Here is a 15,405-nt window from a genome sequence, read left to right on the forward strand (position 1 = left end):
TGGCAGATTACAGTAAACAGATGTGACCCGCAGTGCCGCGCTCTTGCTCCCTGTATCTTTACGCAGAAGTACTGAAGTGGGAGGAGGAAGATCAATTGGCCAGCTCCGGGTTACTCAATACTGCTCTCCGCAGCTCCCTATTCCAAAGATGCATTGATTAAGTCCTGGCCCTGCACTCCTCCTCGGGGGAGATGAGAGGATAATACTGCAGCAGTTTCCCCTTGGATTGTGTCTGGCAGAAAACAACGCGCAATACGGCAGCTTGGGGGAAAAAAAGACAGTGAGCTATAACAGCACACCTGGGTGATGGTTAAAAGCCATAAATGTCCCTCACGCCTTCTAGAGGGTCACTCGGGAGGGCATTGGGGTGTGTTAATCTGTAACGCACTCGCTTCATTAGGCAGGGGTGGCACAGCCCAACTAAAGCCCAATTCTGTGTGATAGAATTCAAGCACCCACAGCTGTGAGTGGCACAGTGGGTTTTAACACCCCTTAGTCCAAAGTTCTGACATCACAGCAGCCTTTGTGTGTTGGGCTCACCTCTCTTGCCTAGGTGGGATGACTGATGCAAATGTGGTTCAGGCTCTCTCTTTCTTTGCATGGAAAAGAGCTGCAACTCCTACTCCCAACTCCACATCCTGAAAGGCCGACTGCAATTGCAGGAAATGCAGTGAGGATGTTATGACTGTTATGACTGGCACTGGCAGATAAAGGAGCATGTGCCAGATGAAATCAATACGGTTGCATTTGAGCACACATTCACCCTCCAGACACAAAGGCCCAGAAGTCTGTCCTACTGGGAGTCCGCTGTGGAGACACAGAGGTCCGAGTTATTATCTACCATTACAATGGGTTTTGTGGTGTGTGTTCTTTAATCATATTTAATTATATTTATCATCACACTTTCTCTGAATTTGAATCTTGTACATATTGTACTGTCCATGCTATCTCCTGTAAACAGCCATGGACGTTACTAGGCATTGCGATGCATGATATCCTTGCGGCCCCTAGTTGGCAGTGACATTCAGCAGGAACACTGAGAATGTGCAGAGAGATCAGCGATTCACTCAGAGTCTTCACTGCATGCACTCACACTTCCTCTCAGAGACAGAGCTCAGCTGCAGTGCAGACCACACCCCCACAGACCCTTTTACATCACCTCTGAAAAGAGGCACAGTCCCACTTTCACACCCACCCCAGGGAGCTGCTGGGGGCAAGGGGGGAGCAGGGGGAGGCTACAGACAGACAGAGAAAAAGAGATAAAAAGAGAGAGAGAAATAGCCATTCACACATACACCCATTACACAACCCTGCTGCCTTGGGAGGTTGCCATGGTAATGGCTACTTGTTTGTGAGCTGGTTTGGAAATAGCTCAAACATACAATTCAGTTTTACCAGCCTGGCCCATCCCACCAAGAGAGCGCAAGACAACAGTTTACCCAATTTACCCACTAATTCATCTATTAAGCTCTACTGTACCCGTGGGCAATTCTGCAGCACAAACATGCAAGAACAACACAGCAGAAGGATGCCATTAAGTACTTTAAGCATGACATAACTGACATAACTATATACACCTCAGTCTTGGTACTTACGCCATACTTAAGAGTCAACCCACACAGACCGTTTCAAATACAGGCTGTTGTTCATCAGCAAAGCCTTTTATCAGTAAGTAGGAAGGGGCCAGGCCCTGACGCATTCAGCACACGATCCCAGAGAGAAACCACGAGGGACCGTGACATCAAGGCTCATTGAGGAAATGGTAACAGCACACAACTTTCCCCTGAATAGAGGTTATGCACGTGATGTCACAGTAGGCGGAGTCACCGCCGGTTACACCCACTGAGTGGCAGAAAGACTTGCTGAGTGGAAAGAGCTGTTGTGCGATTGACTGTACAAATAAATTCAACAAGAAATCGGAGCTCTTTTTACAGACTGCCAAAAGGTAAAGAAAACAGAAGCAAATGGATTGCTGCAATTCGCAGAAACAACTGGAATCCGGCACCGAAACGTGTAACTTACAATTTTCCAAATAAAAGTCATAATAAAATAAAAACATTTGTGTTAACCTGTCCACATACACCCAGAATATACATTGGTGTCCTCGTCACTTTAATTTCGCCAACAAATCCCGCCTTGAAGTACGACCAAGCGTCAAGGCTTTTGCAGACATTCTAAAACGCTTAACGTGAAAGGCTTTTAACGTGTCTTAATGTTCCAAAACAGCAATCAATGATCACCAAATTTCTCTCAGACATCTCTTGTCATAAACACTTTCACCTGTCAAAAAAAAAAATCAAAACCAAAATCCTGTAAGTATGGACGTTATCTTACATTAAGCGTTTTCCTCTCCACTGACGCCCAAGGGCTTAACGTGGGTTAATGTTCAAAATAGCATCCAGTGATCACCAAATTTGTCTGACATCTCACATGCCATAAACACCATCTCCTATCAAAAAAGCAAAACTAAAATCCAAGGAATATGGTTGTTAGGCCGACGTTACGTTAAGCGCTGTCCTCTCAGTTTTGCTTATGTGTTAGTTGATCGCTTTTTGGAAAATTAAGCTACGAAGCGTTTTCCTTATAATGGGCGTCAATAGAGAGTTTTGCTTTTTTGATAGGAGATAGTGTTTATGACATGTGAGATGTCAGACAAATCTGGTGATCATTGATCGCTGTTTTGGGACATTAAACCACGGTAAGCTTTTTCCTTATAATGGGCGTCAGTGGAGAGGAAAATGCTTAACATGAGATAACGAACATATTACTAGAATTTTGGTTTTGATTTTTTGACACGAGGAAGTGTTTCTGACAAGAGATGTCCAAGAGAAATTTGGTGATCACTGATCGCAGTTTTGGAACATTAAGCCATGTTAAGCGTTTTGGAATGTCCCGGCTTTTGTATGCCTTCAGGCTTTGCTTTGAGTAGCCTATTTCCCCGGCATCGAAATCAGGTACACAAATGTCAGGAAACCCGATTCCTGGCCACATGTCAATGTCCATGGACCACTGGTTCTTTGGTAAATTGTAAGGATCACTGTCGAGTCCAACTGCCTTTAATTTAAGCAGATAATCGTTTGTTTTACTCCCGGTTTCTTAGTTTCCCCTACTAAAGGCAGCCATGTTGCAGGATGTTTTGCCACTCAGTCCGACTGAGGGGGCGTATTCCGGCGGGAAAGTGACGTCAGTGCATACCCTCTATAATGAGGAGCCAGATACTGCCAGAGGAGAGTAATGCAAGAGCTGCACCTGCATCTCTCAAAAGACATACTCTCCCTCAACCTCACTGTCACACAGGGAGAATTTTCACCAATCAGGCAACCCAATCAAACTTTATACAGTATAGTGACCTACATCATGAAACTGCAGCAGAGCACTCTGCACACTCTTTATATGGAACAGTGGCTGAAAAATAAACAATATAAAAAATAACAAATATACAGATGTACATGAAGATGTCATGTGGGTGGATGTTGCCAAAGATGTAAAGATGTAGCCTGTCCTGTCTGTTTTTACTTAGTCCCCTCACTGTTGCCATGGCAGCGGCCTCAGGCTTTTTGGTGGTGGTCTTTTTCCACCTGCAGACCCCCCCCATTTAGTGTCTTGGATTAGCATCTAAGCCCCCTGATACCCTTAACCACTCCCACCCACACCCCCTCTGACACTCTGCAGCACATATCTGAGCTTCAGCTGGGTTCATCTCGATGCATTTGAGCAGAGGGTAGAGTTGTGCTGGCACTGAGACAATGATAGACCCCTTGGCCCTGGGGCTGGACGCCACTTTGCGCCTCCCCTCGGTGCCTCCAATCCGTGCTTGTGCCTGGTGCCTCCGTTTGGCCTCCTTTATCAGCTCTGCGAGAGAGCCTGAAGGCATCAGCCTCTTGCTCCTGAGACAAACATCTGCATAGTCCATATGTGCAGGCAGAGAGCAGCATCAGCACTCAGCTCTTCCTGACCCCCCCCACGCAGAGAGCATGTAGCACACACATGTCAGGCCTGAGGGTCGCCTCCAAGTGTGTAGCACCAAGTTGGTGTGACGCAGACATTATGTAGAAAGGTATCCCATCACATCGCTTCAGCTTGTGTGCTAAATCTCAGATTCACAGCCAACTGACAGAGCAAATACAATTGTGTTCTGGAAATGGCAACGCGATTAACTGGATGACATATCTGTTAGTATTCTGCTGTAAATGAATCAGTAATTTCCTATCCATTACTGGCCTCCTAATGGTTGATTTGTTTCGCAGGAGACATATATAAGCATTGACTTGGGAAAAGTTAACCTTCATGAACTGTTCTTTCAACCTTTCTTTCATACACACGCATGCACACACACACACACACACACACGCACACACACACATACACACAAGAATGCGCGCGCGCACACACACACACACACACACACACACACACACACACACACACAGAATAGGCAGTCCTGAACCTACTCACACTGCCCTCTGGCTGCAGAAGACTTTTTTTGTTGTAGTTAGATGCAGCTCTGCCAAGAACTAGGTCATCTTTAAGTCACTCCCCAGTTTAGCAACAATCATGACCCATTAAAAATGGAGGAGCGCAGCTCATGCCTTGACAAGGTCATCATAAGAATTGTCCTTTCAGATGTAATTTACAGCCACCCCGAAAGATCCACCACAAGGGGTAATTTTCCCTGAACCTGTTCTCCACCTAAGGGTTGAAAGAGCCCACGATTATTGATGGGAGCAGGCAGCAGGGAGGATACTGGGAGCAGGGCCAGTGTGCAGGGGAGGATCCACCAACCAGGCTGCACCTGGGGAAGTCATCTCCAAGGCAACCCCCTTTGTGCCCTGGCTGGCAGCTGTTCGGAGCCAGCCTGAGGGCTCATTTACTCAGGCACACAGCCTGGGAAGATGGGTGTCAGCATGCTTGCGACCACATGTGCCATCACACTCATGGAGGCAACGGGGGGGGGGGGCCAGTCACTCAGCCAACCTGCAGCTGGCCTGAGGACAGGGGGAGACGCTCCCCCAAGCTACGGCCCCTTTCCCTAAACCCAGACCCTTCCTGTGGCTGTGTAGCTACACCGGGGCTGACAATGCCAATCTACCTCCTCGCTATTTCTGGCTGAACAGCGTTATTAGCGAAATTGCTTCAGTGATTGGGAAATATGCTGCTGCACTTGCACTTTTTAAATTGCATCTTGCACTGTACTCTGTTCCCGGATCTACTAATGGACAAAAAAGCTGCACTGGATAGGGGTGTTGGCCATGTTAATAAATAATAAAGTCTGGCCTTGAAGCCAGGAGGAAGGGCTGCAGGGAGATGAAAGCTTTGAGATTCCTGCTTTTTACATATACAAATGCAAGCAGTAATGGACAGCTGACCACAAGGCCTAAGGGCAATGGTGGGGGGGCAAGGTGGGCGATGGTAAGGGTGGGTGTGGATGAACATGGTGAGAGATGAAATGAAGAGAGTAGGGGCCATTGGTGCATGTGAGATATTTGGGTGACACCATGAATGGTGCATGGGGGGCATGTTGCTGGGTAGGTGGGCAGTCGGTGGCAGACAGCTGAGGCTGGATGAGGAACCTCAGTTTCCAGATTCCATCCCCCTCTCTCTATTAAAGGGTATCCTCTTAATGGCCAATTTGTCAGGGGAGGGGGTGGCGGTGGAGGTGTGGGGGTGAGGTCATGGGGTTAGTGCTCTGATGGATCATGGATCGGGACTGCACATCAATAACTGATCTTCTCCACCTCGGAGCAGCCGGCCGTGGAGTGCGAGGACAGGATTATTTGTTTCCATGGTGACAGCTGTGGATGTGTGAGAACAGGCTAACCACAGGCCCTGCGGTGAGGTGACAGCGTTCTGCTCGCACCAGCAGCAGCATCATATCAGAGCAGCAGCCCAGAAATCCTGAAGTTTTTATCACTGCAGATGCACCCAATTCATTAATCAATAAATTAAGCGGTAGATTAATTAGGCACCCCCAAGATGTATTGGGCAAAATTATGAAGACAAAAATCCATTGAAAGACTCAGCTCCCAAGTACATACTCATCTTGTTTTGGAGAGATGTGAAACGCATCAAGCCGTGAGGACTGAGATCCATCACACCTGCTGCTCCTCACCTCCAGCAGCTCACTGTGCACTCAGCACCCTCTCCACTGGCGTAACTATTGACGGTGCAACCGGTGCAGCGCACGGGGGCCCAGAAGCTGTCAGGGGCCCATATAAGAAGGCGATTTTTTGCCGCTTTATTATTTGTAGGTGGGCCCTCTCGTGCATTGACTGTTTCACTCAGTCTTCAAAGTAACCATTCAGCGATATCACTGAAATTTGTAATTGTGACAGCTTCCCACCTTGTGTATCACACTTACGGTTTTGAGCCATAGACTTGTGTTTTTATTTGTCCTTATTGAAATGTTCCAAAACTGCATGTTTTATTAAAAATATTTAATTTAGTTGCTTTCTTCTCAAAGTTACAATGGAAGAAGGCATGCGGGGAAATGCTAATTTGTTTGTCCAATAACCTTGCTCCCTGTCATTTGTGATAACTTGTGTGATGTCAATGTCTTCCTCAAGTCAAATAATGAGTTGCTGTGCTTTTCTTGATGGGCATTTGTTCTATGCTTATCGACACACTGTGTAAGCTACCTTTGTGTTGATTTGTTAGTGTAGGCTGGCTAAAGCTATTTCGGATGTTTGATAGTTGGGAGAAATTAGGCTGTGGTGCTTTGAGTCCAGGGCAGGCGATATATTGAATAGCTATTTTTAGTGCAAACAGCTGTCCCCAGTATGTAGCGTTAGGTTTCTTCCCTTATTTTTTCCCTTTAGTCATACCTGATGCGGGAGCACACCTCCAAAGTTCAGTGAAATACTTGTATGTATATATTGGTTAACTTACCTATTAACTTTGAAAAACACATAGCACATGTTTTCACTATCTTTGTAGCCATGTGTTTCTATGTACCACATGGACCATGTGGTTCATAGACCACATAGTGCTGTTGCTGTGATATCAACATTAAATAGACATGGTGTCTTTCCTCCGGAAGCATTCCACACGGCCTCGGAAAACTGGAGGTGTGCTCCCGCATCAGGTATGACTAAAGGGAAAAAAATAAGGGAAGAAACTGTGTGTGCACGAGCGTGCGCTTGTGTTTTTTTTTGGGGGGGGGGGCAAGAAAAATATTTGCACCGGGGCCAATCACAATTATGTTACGCTAGTGACCCTCTCCATTCATCCTGCTGATCTAGGAACAGTGCATCTGGATTCTGAAAAGCCTATTATGTTTCACAAATTTAGTACGTCACATATCAAGCTTCTCCCCAAGAGGGCTGGAATGGGTTTCTCTTCTTCCTTTTCATGCAAGTCCAGACATAAAAAGTAAACCGGCACAATTGCTTCATTGCAGCCGTTTAGAAAGACAGTACTCTTTCACATGTGCGCTTGCAATGTTTGGAGAGGTAGTGCTCACTCTCTGTTCACCACTCTGTCTTTGCGAGCTTCCCAACGCACAGAACCGTGGCACGCTGTGAATTCCCATGCGGCCACCGCAAGCCCCTGCAATCACATTCTGTTTACACACACATCACTCCCAGAGACTGCTCTGTCTTAAGGTCCTCCTCACGGGACGCCCTGGCATTTAAGGCAAGAAAAGGAGAGGCCTCCCACCAAAATCTAACGGGGAAAAACCGACAGGGTTTTTTCACTTTCCTGTAAAATCCGTGGAATGAGCAGTTCCACAGTTAACTTAGTCCGACTGCAAATCCATTCAGATTGCTGTGGGAGTTTCAGCACGGCACCAGCTTCCCCCGTAATCAATGTTTATATGCTGACAGTCCTCATTCAACAGCTGAGCCACACACCATGGGAACAAGAGAAAAGCCACATCCGAGTCTGATCGATATGCAGATACGCCCTGAGGTTCACACACGTGCACCGGTCCATACACACACACCGGGAGAGGACTGATCAGATCCATACATGGATGCAAGTCGAAGGTCGAGGAAAATGTGCGACATACAGTTTACGTAAACACACACTTCAAAACATGCTTGATTCAGGACTAGAACAACGTAAGAGAGAAATAATACCAAAATGTGCGCACATGACAAAATAAGTAGCTGCTGTTGATTGTGCGTTGTCTGAATGCTAATGTCTTTTAAGTTTACAGATATGGAGAGATCAGAAAAGGGCTGCTCCAGCAGGTTTTCCTTTCCCAATCTCGTTCATACAAATGAGACAGACGGTGAAAGCAGACTTGGCTGATCTGCACAGGGAAAGCCACCCCTATCTCATTCCTGACTGCGGGACACCTTGCTGCCCTGTCAGGTGACCGTGCATGGAATGCCTTTGATGCTAGCGCATTGAAAACCCTGTCCCCATGCCCCATTTATGAGAGGAAATATATCAGTCCTGCTACCAGCTCTCCTCCCTCCCTCCCCTCTCCTTCCCATCTCATTGTCGTGGCTGCAACAAGATGCTATTGGCTGGCAATGATGTCACCCCTTCTGGCCCTCTGTGTAGCTGCATGTCATTGGCTGCCCAGGCAGATGCTATCAGAGAGCTGAGATATCAGTTTCATTCACTCAGAGCTGTGCATTGTGCAGCTGGGGCACTGGCAGAGCTCCATGGTGCCTGACAGGGTGGGGCCACTGCTGAAAGTAACCCTTTAAAGTGCTTGGCTGAGTGAAAAGACATTAACCCCCCTACTCGCCCCCCTAATCCACACCTTACATGGGGGCAGCAGGAGAAAAGAAGCAGCAGAAGCACCAGATCATGGGTAGAAGAGGACAGTTCTGGTTCTAGCTGGCGAATGTGCACAGCAATCATTATCACTGTAGATTTGGTTATGGTCACAGCAGGAGCAGGGGGAAGGGGGGTGGGATTTATGTTCCACATATATGAGGTAGTTACCACAGTGATGTGGAGATGCAGCTGACCCTGCCACTGCTCCTGCTATCAGGGAGTTCGGGGACACGCCCTCCCACATCACCACAATGTCGGGGCCAAGGCCCTCTGTCAGAATTACAAAACAAGCTCATCACTAATAGGAGTACAACCTCAAACGCACATATCACCTCCACAGCTTTCTGCACTACTTGTTGGTGTGTAAACAAATCATGAGCTAATCTCCCACGAGGAATTCTGCCCCAGCACACTGTGTCATTTCAAGGGAAGGCTCATGGGAAATCAGTATGAAATGCCGAGCAGTGATGTCATTCTTTCCTTCAACCACAGTGCATGATGCTCTGCTGTTGCTGCAAGTTGCCCAGAGTTGTTTTGTTCCTTACATTATCAAACAGAACTGATATCCACTTGGTTTCAGACTCTGTCTAGTTGGCATGGCCATTTCTGCAAGGATAGACTCCTAATCAACATCTGTGAACTAAATGCAAAGTCATACATGGCCCTGCATCTATTCTGACCAATTAGCTGTACCCACCTCTTCAACATCACAGACTTACCACTTCTTTCCCTGACACTTTCTCATTTCACATTCTTACAGTGGTTTTCTGGACTGAGCTACAAGGCACCTAGTTTGTGCCAAAGACACATCATGGATAACAGAAGCAAATACACACAAACTTCCTTATGTGCAGCAAGTACCACTGAGAGACTGTCAAGAAACACAGACCTATTTAGACACGCTTTGGTGTTACCTTCACCCTCACCGCTGTCTGGAAGAGGAGCAGGGAGTGCTGTCTGACCTAGAGGTCAGATGGGGTCAGAGGTGCCTCACTGCCACCCCAGCAAACTGTCACATCACATATATGGCCCATTCCAGAACTGCGGGTATATTTTGCGTCTCCCAGATAAACCTTTTATTTAAAAAAAAAAAAAAACTTTATTGAATCAGTTTTTAATAAAAATACTAATTATATTAAACTTTCACTAATAATTAGGGGTGTGCAAAAATATCATTTTTTCGATTAATCATTTTTTGAAATTCGTCCGATTCAACATCGATCTGTAAAATTTATGGATCGATCTTTTAGGCTAATATGCATTTTTTCAGATTTTCTAGGTTAATTTCCGAAATGGTTAACCTCCTCCCCCATGCAAACACATTGCTGCTTCGTGTCATTAATAAGTTGGCAATGATACAGGTTGGTTTTGTTTTTAAGGAACTATGCCCATGTGTTCCTCAAATAAAGATTCTGGTATACAGCCATGCGTCACTTAACATCCACAATACGTTCTGTGAAATAGGACGTTATGTGATTTGGATGTTGTGCAAACACCATACTGTATACTTACAAACCTATATGGAATAGGCACGAGATTGGATGCTGCTGCTTACAAGTCGAAGCATACTATACGGTAAACTTTTTAATTCACATTAAAACAATGATAGAAAGTACAGTACAGTACACATGCTACATAAGACATCAGCATTGGTGTTTATTATGACTATCAAGACGTATGTATTATATGGTATACTATGTACTGTACCCAGGGTTGGGTGGGTTACTTTAAAAATGTATTCCAATACAATTACTGATTACCTGTTAAAAAAACGTAATCAGTAACCTAATCCAAGTATCACAATATTAAAGTAACGTAACTTGCTTACTTTCCATTACTTTTGGATTGGATTGGATGTGCTAGTGAAATTGTTTAGCCTAATATAATGTTTTATGTTCCTTGTTAGGTTTATTAATTGTTTGTCTAGGTATTCCTTCCTTCGTTATGCGAGAATATGCGTTTAGATTAATAGCAGTGACCAGGGTGAGAAATATGGGGTTCTCGGGGGTCCGAGACTCCTTGATTGACACTTAAGACCCCCTGAAAGCCTCAACAGCATTTTTTTTTTTCTGGGGGGGGGGGAGGAGCTCTGGAAAAATCTTTTAAAAATTGTCACTTGCAATTTTCACTAAAAATGTATTTCAACCCTTAAAGCCCAACAGACGCAGCCTGCATCCAAATTCACATGCCTTCTTCTTGGTTGAATTGCTCACGAAGTAGGCCTATTCATCGCTAACGATGCTAGTTTCTTGTCTATGCCACGTAGTGTTCGCAAAAAATAATAATTTTGAATTTACATTTAATATTTAATCATAGTTACAATCTGTATACAGCTCTGTGTCCATCTCCACACCCATTATTCTTGTTCGAATTACTCATGAACTCGTCAGACATGGAACACATATCACAAGAAAGAGCAGAACCGGAGCTTTGTAATGCTAGTCACATATTTGTTCATACTGAAGTAATCACGTTATGAAGACAGATCAAACTTCTGCAAAGTAATATCTTTACTAATTTCTTCACCCATTTTCACACTCCTGCTTTTCGGTTGAATAAGCCACGAATGTACGCATACAAAATAAACAGCGGAACTTATACCCTTTTCGATGATACTAGTTGTTTCTCTGTGCGACAAAGCGTTGTCGAGTAATCCGGTTTTAAAATCACAGCAAATTTCTGCATTGTCTCCAACATAGAGCTGACATTACATCCCACTTTGTACGAAAAATAAACACAAAATGATGTATTTGCTTTTCACTGCAATGAGTCAAAAGCCATCTCCCAGCACCCTCCCGTTTTGCTGTTTCTCCCGGGAAACTCCCGTAATTTCCGTGGCAAACTTTATAATGAATAATCTTCTTACACGGATCCATAAATCTTGTATGTTTGTCTGACGTTGCCCAAGTTGCCAGATTGTGTTTCACAGACAATCTACACACACAATCCACACACTACATATAATTATTTATTTACTACCCAACGCACCACCACCCCAGCCCACCCCCGCCCTACTACTAAAGTAGAACAGGTTGCTTGCAGTGTCTGTAGTAAAATTAACTATTTGGTCAGAAGAGACGTGATGAGGCTGTATTAGTTTGATAGCTAGTTAGACAGCTAGTAATATAACATTTGAGGAAAGTGCATGAAAGCCAAATTAGCTAGCAAGCCATCTAGCTTTCTACGTTGTTTTTTTTTTTTTTTATTGTAGCTAGCTAAGCTAGCTATGTGTTTGTTTGCAAGGTGATATTTGTATTTATCAGCAGAATGTGATAGTAGCTAGCTAGTTACATTTATTGTTTTGTTTGTATTGTAGCTAGCTAGCTAGATTTGTCTTTGTAAGGTGGTATTTGTACTTTTCAGTTGAAAGTGCAAGTAGCTAACTAGCTAATTTGGCCTTTACGCACTTTACTATCAAACCAATACTGCTTCATCATGTCTCTTCCGTTAATTTTAACATTCGTACTGCAAACCAAGATAGTGACTTCTAATCTTAGGTACCATCTGCTAGCTAGCTAGCAACTAAACGTTAAGCTTTATTCCAGTCCGGGGCTTGTTTTTACCCACACACCATCCTGTCACCAGCATCACCACCTACAGTCCCAAAATATATTTCAGTAGTAGTAGTAGTAGTAGTAGTAGTATTGACAGGTTAGCTAGCTAACTAACGTTAACTTTAGCTAACTGGATTTCTGTGTAGTTAGCATTAGCGGTTGGTCTTACCTACATATGTTTCTTAAAATTAGATGTGGAGTCCTTGGATGATGACAGAATTTTCACAGCTGTAAGGCATAACTTGCACTGTACTGTGATGTTGTTCCCCTTTTCTGCTTTAAACACAAACTAATGGTGAAATTTCCACCCAGTGAAAGCATTTTTTTTCACTAGAGGCCATGATAATGAATTGCCAACTCATAAGATTGGCTATGGTTTCACTCGAGACCGGAGTGGTGTTGTGAGACTAGAGTGTTGTAATGTGTCCGCATGTGCATGGTAGTATATCGTTCTTTATTTTAAAATGTAGTTTAAAATTGTAATCCTGCTAATAATCCCCATTTTTACTAAATGTATCGGTAATCTGATTACGTCTTTTTTTCTGTAACTGTGACGGATTACAGTTACCTTTTTTGTATCCTAATTATGTAACGCCGTTACATGTAGGCCTATTCCGTTACTCCCCAAGCCTGACTGTACCATTATACGCCTGGCAGCGGAATCGCTTTATTTCCATGAGACATGAGATAGACGTGTTGCGTGCGAATCAGGGCATCTGTGTCAATACCCAGCCCTACTAATAATAATGTTTGATGTAGGCTATATTTTAGGCGCAATTTATAAATTAAATATTAACTAAATGACTCCCACCCCACACATTATTGACTGTCTTCGGCTCCTGATTCATGTTAATTCAAGTTGAATGTATGAAATAAGTCTAATTTTCAGTTTTTTGTGCTTACTCTACTAACAGTTCTAAAATCAATTGCATAGCATATCTATTTTCTCAGTAATAAAAAAATATATTTTATGTCTGTCCCAATGTTCTGGTCAACTCTGTTACCTCTGTTATAAAACCACATAAAACTCTGCCAAGAGTTCTAATAAAAAGCATGTGACCTGCACCCAGTGATGTCTCTTCCCCTGGTGGGAAACATCTGGAAGGCAGTTAGGTATGTCATGCTTCTTCTCTCACTATTTTGTACAAAATGTTGAGGATATACAAACAGTAGATTCATTATTTGTCAACTCTGTTATTGTGATATTCCAGTGAATCTCTAATTCATTTTTTAAAAAAACAATAATATGATGAAAATCCATGAAATTCTGTTGTTAGACATGCCATGTGGTATCTGGTTTGAGGTTAGCACATGGAGTTAAGGCACAAAATGGTGGAAAATGTCAACCCTGTTATTGTGAACTCTGTCAATGGTTTAAACAGTTTAACGATCACTTTTCTTTACTTGAAAAGTACCCGTCCACTTAGTCCGAGATGGGCCGGCCGATGGTCAGATAGTAAGGTGGTCGCCCTAAAGTAAGGGATTATGCACCAGTCTAGAGGGCTCTACCCCAGCCATCTCAACACTCCCCCCCCCATGAGTGTTACCGTCTCTTTTTAAAAACAAACAGGCATCGGGCAGCTGGGTGGGCAGATGAAGCCCCGTGCAGCCTGAAGTGCGCATAAGAGCTTCTGAGGGGCCTGTGTATGGCAGACAGCAATCAGCCTCCCCTCTGTTTCTTCGCAGGACACAACAGCTGACCCCCCCTCCCTCTCATCTGCTCCCCACCTATGCTTCTCTTGGCTAATAGCAAGCCAGAGAGCACCATAGCACCACAGCCATTTTCATTAAGTCAAAGTACTCGGCCCCTCCCCTTGCTTTCCACATGTGAGGCCCTCTTCTTAAATGGAGAAGGATGTTGACTTCATATAAAATTGGCATGGGGCTTTTGTTGTGAACAGAAAAGCACTTGGCCTTAATGACAATAGTTTTTTATTTGCTAAATCAGGGAATCAATACACTATAACTCCACGGTATGTTCACAAAATCTGTGAGGTGACAGTCTGACTATGCCTGAACCCTTAAATTTAAAAAACTGTAACTGGGTTAGGCTGGCAGTGTAGATGGATTTTGCTCAGATGCTCTTGCTCAGATTTTGAACAGGGAGTTAAACAGTTTCTTAGCTATGGAGGCCTTGGGGAAGGACAACACCAAAGAGGATTTGCCATGAAAGGCTGTGAGAGAAGAGGCATGTGAGAGGGGATTAAAGCCCCACAGATTCCAATGTTAAACATGGGGAGGAACCTCATGGCACAGAGAGGATCAGCTGTATCACAGACGCAAACTCCCCCATTAAGACTGCAGCTGCAGTACAGGGAGGCACTCAGCAAGGTCCACAAGTTTATGGTGATGTGGTGCTGACCTGGTATCCGAGCTCGGGGACCCAGGGAGTCGGAGAAGGGGCACAGCGGCAGTGGCAACGGAGGCCAGAGAGAGGGGGAGATGGCGGGAGGGGGAGGATTGTGGGATGCTGGCAGGCAGAGAAAGGGCGGATTAAGGTCCCCAAACAATCAAAGCGAAACTGCAGTGGGACAGATGAGGGATTTGGGGTTAAACTGCCACAACAACAACATGCGCGACAATGACACAGCTAGAGCTGGACCGGGAAATCTCTGGTCTTAACCGGCAAACAATGGCAGCCAGGCCATGGCGTCAGACCAGAGATGCTCACCGCAGTCTGGGACACGAGGTCAGTAGCAAACTCCAACATGACATCCTTTTGCTGCAAACTTTCACAGTGAAATCACACACAGGGGTCTGCCATGCAGTCTGTCACACTGTACTCTCATTCGTGGGGCCCACACCACAGACCAGAGTTCTGAGTTTGTTTGGAGCGCCATTTGTTATGCACTGTGGGGGCTGTACCGACAACACCGCAGGATACATCTCAGTGACAGTCAGTCACCAGTGCTGCAAAACTTTCGACCATCAATGAGAATGCAGAAAACACACTTTTCTCAGCATCGGATTGAGCAGGACCATCGCGGCTGTCAGTGCCATTGATGAAGTTGCCTTATTGTAACGGGACTATGTCCAACTCATTGATTGGACAGGACAACAAGAGCAGAGATCTGTGCCTAGTGGCACAGCTTTAATTCCCATCAGCAGAGAGAAGTCA

The 15,405-nt window shown here is 44.7% G+C and overlaps 1 protein-coding gene across 4 annotated transcripts in view; it reads right to left on the bottom strand.

The window, feature by feature from the left end:
* Positions 1-15,405, bottom strand: part of sh2d3ca (SH2 domain containing 3Ca) — a 48,883-nt gene that overhangs the window by 14,827 nt on the left and 18,651 nt on the right. The gene's annotated exons all lie outside the window — the stretch shown is intronic.

Source organism: Megalops cyprinoides, chromosome 5 (genome assembly GCF_013368585.1).
Source record: "Megalops cyprinoides isolate fMegCyp1 chromosome 5, fMegCyp1.pri, whole genome shotgun sequence".
NCBI lineage: Eukaryota > Metazoa > Chordata > Actinopteri > Elopiformes > Megalopidae > Megalops > Megalops cyprinoides.